The sequence below is a fragment of the Aethina tumida genome, chromosome 7 (genome assembly GCF_024364675.1).
Source record: "Aethina tumida isolate Nest 87 chromosome 7, icAetTumi1.1, whole genome shotgun sequence".
NCBI lineage: Eukaryota > Metazoa > Arthropoda > Insecta > Coleoptera > Nitidulidae > Aethina > Aethina tumida.
In genome coordinates this window covers 16713775-16727219 of record NC_065441.1, presented here as the reverse complement: position 1 = coordinate 16727219, position 13445 = coordinate 16713775, and the positions used below count along the sequence as shown (strand labels likewise).

At 27.5% G+C, this 13445-nt stretch overlaps 1 protein-coding gene across 1 annotated transcript in view; it reads right to left on the bottom strand.

Moving 5' to 3' along the window:
• LOC109605409 (leucine-rich repeat-containing protein 24-like) overlaps nucleotides 1-3072 on the bottom strand; it is a 46296-nt gene extending 43224 nt beyond the window's left edge. Inside the window, exon 1 of the mRNA XM_049970200.1 lies at nucleotides 2939-3072. The gene's annotated coding sequence lies outside the window, so the exon portion shown is untranslated. The remainder of the gene's footprint in view (nucleotides 1-2938) is intronic.
• Between the last annotated feature and the right edge of the window lie 10373 nt (nucleotides 3073-13445).

The window sequence follows — 13445 nt, the reverse complement described above, 5'->3', positions numbered from 1 at the left end:
GTTTCAAGCTAATGTTCTATTAAAGAACTGTAAATATTCATAAATGACAAAGGTAGTAAAATAAAAATAAACTAAAAAGTTGACACACTAATTAAAACTTTAAATGGAGAACTATGTTAGTGTATGAAATATTTTACAATATAGGCATTTAATTTCGAAATGTAACAAAGGTATTTGTGCACTTTCGTAATTTGCTGACTTTCATAGTTAATTTGGTTTATTCGCCATAAATTAACATAACAATATTTAATAAATTTGTAAATTTGAGAGTGACATTTTTTTGTTAAATCTTTGTTCTTACAAACAGCATTAGATCACTACTTGTTTTAATAAAAAATTAAGATAACTATAACCAAAAAATAGATACTACATGATATTTAATATTAGTATATGGATTAAAGGTTTAATTTTCAGAGTTCTATTAATAAAGTAAATAATCTCACCCCTAAAGTTTGTTCATCGCAAATTCAAAACGAATTTAAAGGTAAACCCAACAAAATTGACATTGTTAAATATTATCTAAAGGCTTACAATGCAAAATTTATCACTTATTCCTTAAATCAAATATTCATTAATAGTAGTTGGCTTTTCATTTTGATATAAGCATACTATTAACTAGTCATGTGAGAACTTGAATTGTACACAACAGATGATAACATTATAAAGAAAACCGTGGACGAAGCCATCGAATATTTTCATCATCCCCTGCTTCAACAAGCAACCGTCAACATAATCTTGGGGGACAAGTTTAATCAACGCATAGTTCGGAATATTCGATCAAAGGACAAATATAAATCCTAACCGTTCAAATTGTGATCATTAATCCCAAAAACATCAAACGGAATAAAGACAATAGGGCTCAAAAATGAAAAACAAAAAAATCTAGAGTCAAATCTGAATGACAGAATTGGGGGAGTTAAATGCGAAATCTCCCTTCGATCCTAAAATTCAATACTGTTTGTGTTTACTGTGCCACATATGGTTTATTGTTTCATTGTCATTTATCTTATAAGATTTTAGATGTGGTTACTTTCCTTAAGTTAAAAAAAGACAATGCTATATTTGGAGTATTTTACTTATTTCTCTAAGGAATTGTTAGAAGTTTACAAACACAAAATGTCAAATTGATTTTTTGTGTATATTTCTATGTGGAACATGTGTCGGAAACAAAGTTTTTAAATAAATATGTAATTTAACACTCAGCTCTTTAGAAAAATTTGTAATATAAAATATATTTTAACCAATTAACTCGTTAATTTTTGATATTTTATTTTTTATTTTTACGATGCCATTTGTAATTATAAATATAAAAATAAAGTTTGTAATACCATGTCTTTTATTTCCTTTTTTAATTTGTTAATTGTTTTTTTATATAAACTCATTTTAATTAATATTGAGAAGAATAAAAAATTGTTTATATTCAAATTCATCTAAAAATAAGTATTATAAAATAACTTTTTAATTAGTCATATGAAAGCTTGAAAATGATAAAATTATCTAAAAAGCCGTGAAGAATGCCATCGATTATTTCCATCATCCACCGCTTCAACAAGCAATCGTCAACATAAGCTCGGAAGACATGTTTAATCCTCACATAGTTCGGAATGTTCGATAAAGGGACAAATATGAAACCTAACCGATCAAATTGAAATCATTAATCCCGAAAACATCAAGTGGAATAAAGACAATAGGACTCAAAAATGAAAAAAAGTATGGAGTCAAATCTGAATGACAGAGTTGGAGAAGTTAAATTCGAAATCCCCCTTCAATTATAAAAATCAATACTGTTTGTGTTTACTGTGGTACATATGGTTTATTGTTTCAGTCATTTATCATAAAATCTTATAAGGTTTTAGATGTGGTTAGTTAAAAAAAGACAATTCCATATTTGGAGTATTTTACTCATTTCTCAACGGAATTGTAAAAAACTTGTAGAAACGAATGTTAAGTTGCGTTGTGTACAGTATTTAGTTTACGAGTCCTTTAGAAATAATAATGTGTAATATAAAATATATCTTAATGAATTAACTCGTTAATTTTTAATACTTTAATTTTTATTTTTACGATACCATTTGTAATTATATATATAAAAGTAAAGTTTGTATTTACCATGTTCTTTACTTTTTGAATTGTAAATTGTTCTTTAATTAATATTGCAAAGAATGAAAAGTTATTTAAATTCAGATTCATGTAAAAATAATATTAAAAAATAACTTTTTAATTAATTATAATTAAACATTTTTCTTTAAAACTGAATAATAAATAAATGAGAAATATTTTTTTTTAATTCTTTTTATATAGACCCATTTAAAAATTTAAATCTAATTTTATATACACATGTATTATTTAATACGTTACATTTAATTTTGTTATTACACCAAATAAAAATTAAAAAATTAATTTTAATATTTAATTTTTAATAAATAAATGGATAAAATAAATAATTATTGAGGCCAATTAAAATTAAAATTAAATTTCATTTAATTTAAAGTAGTTTATTTTAATTTTATTACTTAAAATAAAAAATAGATTGTGATTTAATAATTTTGTAGTATGTGATAAAAAAATGTTTTTTTCTGCAAAATTTGAATAATTTTTTAGTAATATTAAGTTCAAAATTAATAAAATATTAATTTTGGTTAAAACAAATTTTTTAGACGTTAAAATTAATTTTTTTAATATACTTTTTGAGAGGAAAAATAAATTTAATATTCATTTTAAAATGAAGCCAACAAAATTTTATGTTTATCCTTGGAAAAAACTGGCACAGTCCTAAATCCAAAGTGGAACGAGCCTCAACCCATAAGTCGTTCATCCAACCGTCCTTTAACCGCATGTATCCCGGAAATGAAGCGCATTCCTTATGTAACACCCCCAACGAAAGGAAGACGCACGTGGTGCCCTGCAAAAACAACATACAGCGACCACGTCACATTACCTGTCGTCTAAATCCCTTATCCAACGGCCACCAGCACAAAAAAACACTCGAACTCGAACCACCACAACGAAATCCGGTCCGGCCGGGAACGGTATCCCCGAAAATCCAATGTGTAGAATCCGGTGAGAGAGCGGCGCAAACCGACGGCACACTCACTGCGACGGACGGCGCTGCAACGACAGGACTGATTCCGAACCGGCAGGCCGTGGAATGCCGACGCCCCTTGGCGCCGGGACGGAAGGCGTCACTACGCCGGTCCACTGGATTATTATCTTAGAAGTTGAGATATTTCGGGTGTTCGGGACACGAGAAATACTGATATGCGTTATTACGGCCGGATCGCCGGATCGGTCGAGTGTGGGTCGCGTCGCGACGGCCGTCCCCGTCGCGCTATTTATTTGTTTACGAATATTTTTCGCCGCATCGACCACCCTATTGAATTACTCGATGCTTTCTTAATATCAAGGACCGCGGCCCGAAATCTTGAACATAACATTTTTCAAATGTTATTTATTTATTTAAATATTCATGGGAAAAACTCACATGCTATTAATTTGATTAATTAAATTGATGTGTATGGAGGATTGCAAAAGCAATGTTCATTAATATAACAATTTCTCATGATTTTTAATGATATATCGATTGCATTAAATCATGTTGGAGCATTTCCAATTAATACACAAGACAAAACATTAATTTTCTTTGATTTGTACAATACAATTGGTGAAATAAATTGGGAAAACACACGAGCACGAAGCTATTGAAATATTGTTTCTAATTAATCTATATCTCAATTTATAAAACAATCAATATGACATGAACATTTCTTAAAATAATTGCTTTTTATAATTTCTTATGATTTGTAATTTAATATTTACAAATAATTACTTTCAACTACCATTATTAATTTGTATTATAATCGAAATGTTTCATTGAATTTAAATAATTTATGTTTAACATAATTGAAATTTGAATTTAATGTATAATTTGATACAAAATAAATTAATGTTGCAAACGGTAGGCTGAACAATCTATAATAAAATATAAAAACATTTTGTTTGCTACGAACGATGGTATTAAAATGAGCATCAGCAAATAATCCATCTAAATTTACAAAGAAAGCAAAAAATGTCATTTAAAATTAAATTAAAAGAATATTACCTTTAACAGTTTTTAATCTAACCTATTTTTTCATCGTTTAATCAGGTTTTCTTCGTCGCGTCAATTTTAAAGACGTCTTGAACAGTGAAACTAAAACTGTTGGAGTTGTAAACTATTAAAAGTTTTATATTGGATAAGATAAATTTAAAATAAAAAATATACAAATATATTTCACTGAACTTTTTTGTTGCTCACATAATTGACAAATTGAAACCATCAAATATAAAATAATGATATTGTATATTAAAAAAGTCTGAAATTAAATTGAACCATTCTGTAAATTTGTCGGAGGTGACAAACAATTTTGTCCTGATATTAAATTTTGAGTGACATTTCTTTGAAGTAAAAATTATTAAATTTCTATCAGTCTAAATTCATTCACATCCAATTCCTATTTAAATAATTAAAATTTATATGAATATTAATAAAACACGTCTATTCGAAATGGAATTTTTAAATAAACAAATTGAAATTGAGTTCCACTACCACTTTTCACCAAACTCCATTAAATTGTCAATAAACTTGCGGGAATAAATTGCAATTTTACTGTCCGTCATAAAACAGTGACAGACACCATGAATCTGGACAAAATCCATAATCCAAACACACAATTAAACAATCTGAAAGCTTTCCGAAGTTGGTGACCTCGTGGCTTTTCATGTTTATTCATCAGGTCAGTTCGTCTGTTAATATATTCGCCGTTCGATGCACAGTTCGGTTCCATTAAATGTGGTACTTCCGGGGATTAAATTTCCAATCGGGATGCGGAACTAAAAGATTTATATTTAATTCGGTAAAATCTCCTAAACGGCAAATTTAATAGTAATAGAAGATGTGCATTGTGACCTCTTATTTCCAATGATGAAATTTAAATTGATTAAAAAAAATAATTGCAACTTGGCTTCGACTTTTCCGGTTCAAAATTGATTGTAAAATGCAGTGAAAAATACTGTGTTAGTTTGGCGAAGTTGTCAGACTCTGTACAGATTAAAAAATAAATACGAAAAAGTTTCTTTTTAATAAAATTACTAGGTTGAAAATAGTTTACTTTTGTTTAGATTCAATTTCATTTTAATGTCAACATCTATATTAAATTACATTTATAATATAATATAATAATTACAATTATTTATCGACGACTTAAATAAAATAAATAAAATTTACTTTTATAAATTCTCGTTCAAAGTATCAAACTAAATACAGAATTTCAGATTTCTGTTATTTGATTTTTTAATTTTGTGTAGTTAGTCAAAAATTGAAGGAACTTTGTAAACAATAATCTAAATGCTAAACACAATTTAGCCCAAAGGTTAAGTTAAACATTCCTCATTTGCATCTTAAAATCTACTTTCTATATTAAGTTTGTGAATAATTAAATTGCATTGCAGAATTTAATCTGTTGTGGCCCAATTTTAAGGAAAAACAAAAAGTTGAAAAAATTAAAAAGTAATACGAAAAAGTTACGAGATGAATAGAAAGAGAAAGAAACAGGGAAGCAATTCCGTTTCTTGTTTGATGCAGCACTCTTTATCTGAAATTTTATTAGCGGCGTGAATTCCGAAAGTCGGTAATTTTAGGTAAACGAGCATATTTATGCAAATGGAACAGGCTGTACGAAGGTATAATTGGGCGAGCGGAAGAGCTTTTAATTAATAAATGAATTTCTTATGCTTTTTCAAAGTGTTAAGGGGAATGTGGGGCGTTTTAATAAAAGCCGTTTTTGCCGAATGTCTAAACCCTCTTACCTTGCAATCAAGCAGAATAAGGTTAACGTGGAGACGCGTAAACATTTCGAACGCCTTAATTACACCCTGTTTGCCGCGGTCGAACGTTTCGGAGGGCGTGAATCCTGGATATACATCACGACGCCCGTGTTTGATTCTACGTCGCGACGCCCGCACCAGTTCCGCTCCTGTTCACTACGACGACGTACCAGGACCTTTTATTGTCCATTGCTAAACAATCGACCGATGTCCCCGACCACAGATGCTTGTTCTACATCCAAAGAAAACTTTCATTCATATCTCACCCATTGGATTCGATGCATCACGATTATCCAAAAAATAAAATCGATTTATTCAAGGGCTTTAAATTTTTTTTTGCTTCTAACCATTTGCCAATCAAATCAGATTTATCTTAAATTACTTTAAGTAGTTGATTATTAATAAAATTACAAAATTTAATAGTATAGTTGAAATTTAATATTTATTCTTTCTAAATATTTTTTTCTGACTGTGTTTATAACGAATCAAAGTGTTAAATTTATCAGCACCTAATTACTGACAAAAATTCAAGTTTCTAACCACATGGTTAAAATTTAAATATTTATTATTTTTTGAAAATTTGTTTATGACGAATCAAAATGTTAAATATTTATCATTAGTTAATTATTGGTAAAAATTTCATATTGATATATATTATTCATTCATTCTAGAAATTGTTTACAGACTGTATTTATTATAAATCAAATATTTAAATATTTGTCAGCACTTAATAATGATAAAAAAGTCGAAATTGTAACTACATAGTTAAAATTTAATATTCATTCTTTTTAGAAATTGTTTCCTGACTGAATTTATGACAAAGCAAAATATTAAATACTGTATACTACTGTATTTATGAGCAATCAAAGTGTTAAATATTTGTCAGTAGTTAATTATTAGTAAAAATTTATCACATAGTTCAAATTTATTATTCATTAACTCTAGAAATTATTTGCTGACTGTATTTATTACGGCTCAAAGAGATAAATATTTGTCAGCAGTTAATATTTATAAAAATTCGAAATTGTTACTACATAATTAAAATTTAATATTCATTCTTTTTAGAAATTCTAACCATATATGATTCATTCATTCAAGAAATTGTTTATTGACCGTATTTATGAGGAATCACAGTATTAAATATTTGTCAGCAGTTAGTTATTAATAAAAAATCAAAATTCTAAACACATAGTTAAAATTTATGATACATTTATTCTAGAAATTGTTTATTGACTGTATTTATGAGGTTCCAAAATATTTAATAGTTGTCATTACTTAATTATTGGTAAAAATTCAAAATTCTGACCACACAGTTAAAATCTATTATTCATTCATTCTAGAAATTGTTTACTGACTATATTTATTACGAATCAAAGTGTTAAATATTTGTCAGCTGTTAATTATTGGTAAAAATTCAATATTTGAACCACATAGTTAAAATTTTTGATTATTTTATTCTAAAAATTGTTTATTAACTGTGTTTATGAGGAATCAAATTATTAAATATTTGTCAGATGTTAATTATTGGTAAAAATTCAAAATTTTAACCACATAATTAAATTTTATTATTCATTCATTCTATAAATTGTTTACTGACTGTATTTATTAGGAATCAAAGAGATGAATATTTGTCAGCAGTTAATTATTGATAAAAGTTCAACATTCTAATATTATTAATAATATTAATAAATTTATACCGCCCCTTTTAAAATACAACAGAGTCTTACTTATACTTACCGATTAGTGGCTTTCTGTTTTATTTATTAGATGTATAAGTTGACAAAGTTATAAGGATCGTTTTTACTAAATTAGTGATTTTCTTTGCAAGAAGTTTCCCGCTTAACTTGGAATACTAATTGGTGGTTAAGGCACAGAACGCACTCGAAGCAAATTAGTGTCTGGATTAAATCCGCTGTAATTTGCCCTAAACAATATCGTTTTAGATGAATCTGAAAGGATAATAAAGAATTTTATGCTTGATTAAATATTACCCCCTAATATTTTACACATTTTATTAACCAACTTATTTTTATATTTTTCTCAGTAATTAACCTAATTACTAATAGTTATTATCAATAATTTATGTGTTTAAATCATATCTCATTACTAAAGCCCATGGGTTGTCTTAATTAATTACATTTGGTTAAATTCAGCCTCTCCAATCATTTTCAATATGCTCTATATTGATTAAATACATTGTAATTAAATCTGGCTTAAATTCCCTGATGTCACAATTGTGTAGGTTAGACAATATTATGGCATTGTTTATTGTATCATATGCCTTGGAGAATACCTTGTTTGTGACCAATTATATATCTATTTTCGTTTTGTTGTGATCACATCTCACAATCTTTTACATTCTGTGGTGTTACAATATTTATAAATGCAGAAGAACTTTTTAAAATAATTTGAGTTTCTGCAAACAATTTTAATGAACATAACAAGGTATCTCTATAGGTTGGATGAAAATAATATTTTTAATACTACAATTTAAACAAGTAATTTCTAAGGAGGAAATAAATGGAATGAACTATTGCAAATAGGATTAAACGGAAAGTCAATCATAGTGGAAAAAACAATTACACATTAAGAATGACGTGATCGACTTCCGGCAATAATAAAACCGGTCGTAAGGAACGAAGTGTGCCCGAAGTTATTTTGAATATTTGGCAGGTCTCCATACAGGCATTAAAACGTGTCATCCATTATGGGGCATAGTGGGCGGGCATCAGTGTTTTTCATAAATCAGCAATAAAGTTGGGCGCGCAAGATACAACAGGACCAGACCGGGGAGCTTTTGTGCTTTCCCGGAGCTTTGCCGAGCTTTATAGTTGCCTACGCGGTGCCACAGTTGCCGGCTCAAGCCCCCAGTAATGAAGTGCGAGCTGCCGACTTATCCCTGATGCGGATTAGTATGTTTTCATAGATACGGCCGGCCCGAACTGGCACCGAAATAGAGAAAAATAAAGCCGAGCCGCGGCGGAATTTAATAACGGGATTCTCGGCGAACCCGCCGGTTTTTTCCTTTCCACGTTTTTTACTTTTTTAAATATGAGGTGTTGTAAACTTCCGTGCGGTATTTTAATACCTGTTTGCTTAATTAAACTTCCGCACCAATTTTTCATCAATTGCAACTTGCGAACAACAGCAGATGTTTTTTACGTTTTCTTTTTTCTTCGCCAAAGGGTTTGTTAGTCAGAAACCAACACACCATTTATTTTAACGGGTCCGTGTATTATGACAGTTGAGAACAATTAATACAGTTTGCTTACATAAAGACCCGCCGTCTCTTCCTAGTTTTATCCCAGCTTCCTGGAGGTACTTTCTGCCGTTCTGTACACACCAGGAACAGCAACGCGTACGCGACTTACTCTTCGACTAAAATTTATTATTCCATTTAATTAGATTTCTAGGTTGGTGTCTTGAAAACCATCATATAAATATTTAAACGGATACATGCCAACTTGGGAAATATATTATGGCTCCTATTTACTTAATAAATAGGTTTTCAAGGAGCCGTTGCGTGCTAATTGTTGATGCGAATTGAATGTTTCATGTGACGGAACGTTGGACCAAATTATTGCCTACCTCAAACGTCTGTTCTTTGGTAGAAGTCTACCGGAATTTCCAGAGGGACGGACTACAATAACGTGCGTCCAAATTCATTGATTAAACTAGATTGTTCTCAATTTATATGGTTTATGCAGAATTGGCCAAAGCAGTCACATATGCTTGAACTGCAAAGAAACAAGCTCCAAATAGTACTCATTTGTATTTGAATCTACAGACAAACAACAACAAAATTGTTGATATCTCTATTTACATAAAACTGTAGTTTATGTAACAACTTGTGAAGTTTGAAAAATTTATAAAGAAATATATATGCATTGATTGGGAGCTTATTTGCCTGTTTATCCAATTCAAATCAAATGTTGAGAAATTATAGACACAGAACAATGTTTTTATTTTCAATTCATATATTTTCAAATATAACAACATATTATTTGACATTCAAAATGTTGCATTTTTCCTAATATTAATTAATTAAATATATATTTTATTAAAAATTTATTGTTTAGAACTATATGAAATTTACTCTGCTTTAACAACAAATATCATGTAAACAATTATTATAAAACAATAGATTCAGTAGAACAAAGGCAGATTTTAATAGAAAAATTTCATTTCGATTGATTTATCTGCAATTTTTGTATAATTAAATAAAACTGGTCAATGACAAGTCGCACTCGTAGGGTAAAACCGTTACAAAACCAATCAGACGGTTATCGATTCGCGTATTGATCGGTCGGGTGGTGGTGCGATCTTGCTCCCCTAAATTTATTTGGTGGTACTGTTCAGTTTATTGTTGGTATAGTGACTTTTGAGACTAATTAGTGTCTTATTTATTAATGCTAATCATTTATTTCAAATTTATTAAATTAAATTTAATATACTTAATATTTATTTAATTTAATATTATTAAATAAAATTTTAAAACAATTAGTTTTTTATATCAATATTTTACATTAGTTCAATCAATTATCAATTATTTCCTTTTATTTTTGATGTTATATGAATTTATAAATTATGTTTGTAAGCTTCCTTACGAATTAGGAATTATTTTTTTTAATTTTATATTTAAAATCATTATTTAAAACAGTTACATAATAACATTTAGTGGATACATCCACTGTAGTTGTCTTTAAATACAGTTTTTAAACATGTAACTAAAATTTTAAACAATGAATATTTTGTATTCATTTTAACTAAAGTAATTATTAAATAAATAAATCATTAAGAATATAATTCAAAATTGGTTGTACAACCAATGTTGAAGATATTACTCTTCGATTGTTACAAATAGTCAGCGTTATTATATTATATTGTTACTATTCGAAATAGTCTTTAATCTTGAGAATTTACAATTATTAGTTTAAATAAAATAATTTAAAATTTGCTAAAAGCAAAACTAATCATATGAGTTTTGGCTTTTAACCAAATTAATTAAACCAATTTTTCATTACAATTTCATAAAATTTCTATGCATTTGTTGATATATAATATATTTTTATTATTTCAGAAAGGGTCGAAATATAATTGAATAATCGACTCTAATTGTTTTGACTCCTGAAAGAACATTTTTATGATAAAAAATTACAAGTATTTTAAAGTATATTCTGGAAACTATTTAGATACTTTATACTTTGCATAGAAAAATATAGTCATCAAAATGTTTTACATACAGCAACAAATATAAATAAAAGTGATTTAAAGTAACATTCTCCAAATAATAATACTTCAAAGAAAATTTTTGGAAGTCGCGAAAATTTAGTTCGTTTGGGTCCTGACCGGAGTCTTGGTCATAGAACCTTTAAGCTCTACTAGGCAGCTTCGCGGCTACATTAGTCACAGCTGATAACTAAAGGGTGTACTGAAACTATTTAGTAACACTTTACTTGGATAAGTAAAGTTGTGTGAATTTTTTGCAGTGACAAATATAAATAATATCATTTTTATAATACATGCAGTATATTAATAAAAATTATAATAAGTAAATTTATATTTTCGAATACTAAATTTGATACTCATGGAAATTTGCATTATTAAACAACCATCCCAAATGTTCTTTATATGGTTGAAACATTAAGAGAAGATTTTTTATTTCTTTTCTTGTTAATTGGATGATTGAAAAAGAAGAGCAACGAATATTCACCAAGGCCTTGGACACCTCTGAACCATGATGACAACCAACCATTGGAAAGACGATAAGGCAACAAGGAAAGGGCATTAAAGGTAATAATAATAATATCATTTATTAATTAAAAATATTAATTTAATGTTTTTAATAATTTTAGGTAGGTCCAGAACGAGACTAGTTAACTGGGCAACTAGCAACGCAAAGTAACTCTTTCAATATATTATTTCGTGTTTTTTCCATACAAAAAGACTACCACACTATGATCGACTTTGGCTTTCAACAATCAAAGAATTATTTTTCAAAAAGAAAACTTTTCGAGGCATCTTTTTATCATTTTATTAACTATGTGTTAAATAAACAGTGATTCTGTTAACGTAAAGATAATTATTTATAGATTTTCAGGAATTTATTACAGTGTCTGTCTTTTAGCTAATCTAATCAGATAATACTTTTCAGCTTAAAAAGACATAAAGTATTATTATATTATTATGAACATAGGTCACCACAAACTATTCAGTTTTCTTTCGTGTATTAAAATATTTCTTATGTTTCATTCATCTTTCCTTATATTCTGTAGATTTATTACTTTAAATATATAAGCTTATTTTCAATTGTTTGACATATTACTTTTTAAGAATCTTTTATTATTTTGGGTTTTTTTTTGTTAATCTAATCAGCCATTTCCTTTCAGCTTAAATAAATGAGAGATATTTTTGTTCTTTTCAATTTTATTCAATTCCCACTGTAATGAAGTATTATTATAACTTTTGCGACTTATACATTATGAAATGTCCATTTAGTTCCTTATTGACAGAAGCAGTATCAACGACACGTTAAAATTAAATTTGAATATTTGCATCTATTTTATTACTCATGTATGAGATATTTATGTTATGATATGTTATGTATGTTATTTATTTTATATTATTATATAGTTAGTTATATTAGCAAGAAAAGATTGTTAACATTGTCCCCCAATATGTATTTAAATTTAGTATATTATGCAATATATATTCACGATTTGAATTGTTACATTTCAATATTGTTATATATTTATATTATTATTTGGTTGTCTTATGCGCATTAAAGGTTCTACTTGTTTCAGTCATGTTTCATTATATTTTTGAAGATGTATTATCTCTCATATTTCATCTCAAAAATTTTACCACACTATTGGTTAAGAAATGTCCTCTTTGTTTATCATGTTATTGCGAAAATTTCATAAATATGTTTCTCATAAACCTAAACATATATTTTGTTTTAGGTTTTTAGAAATGGTTTATTGCTTTGTATGTGTTTTAGTTTATTAACCATTTCCTCAAGAAAATATTATTTTTTAACTAGGTCACCACAAACTATTTTGTCAATATATTTTTACAAATATATTCCATTATAAAAATTCTCACTTATTTGACACTTTACTTTTCAGTAAATGTTTATTATTTTATATATATATCTAGCATAAAATTTTTAAGTAATCTAATCAAACATTTCCTTTCAGTTTTAGTAAATGAAAGAAAGATATATTTATTAATTTTTATGTTAATTATTATTATTTATAATAAATCTATGTTACTCTAAAATGTTTATTTAGTTTCTTATTCATAGGTATATGCTATGATGTCTATATTGTTTAATATAAAATTTTAGAATATTATTTAATTATCTTTTACGCATTAGAATGTTTAATTTATTTCATATATGTATTGTTTTTAGATATTTATTATCTTATATATTGTATAATAAAATTCTTTATAATACTTTTAAGAAATTGTTTATTACTTTATATAACTTATATAAAGGTAACAATCAAACTTTTCCTTTCAGCTTAATCATATGAAAAAAATTTTTGTTCGTTTTAATTTTAAATTATATTGTTTATGAA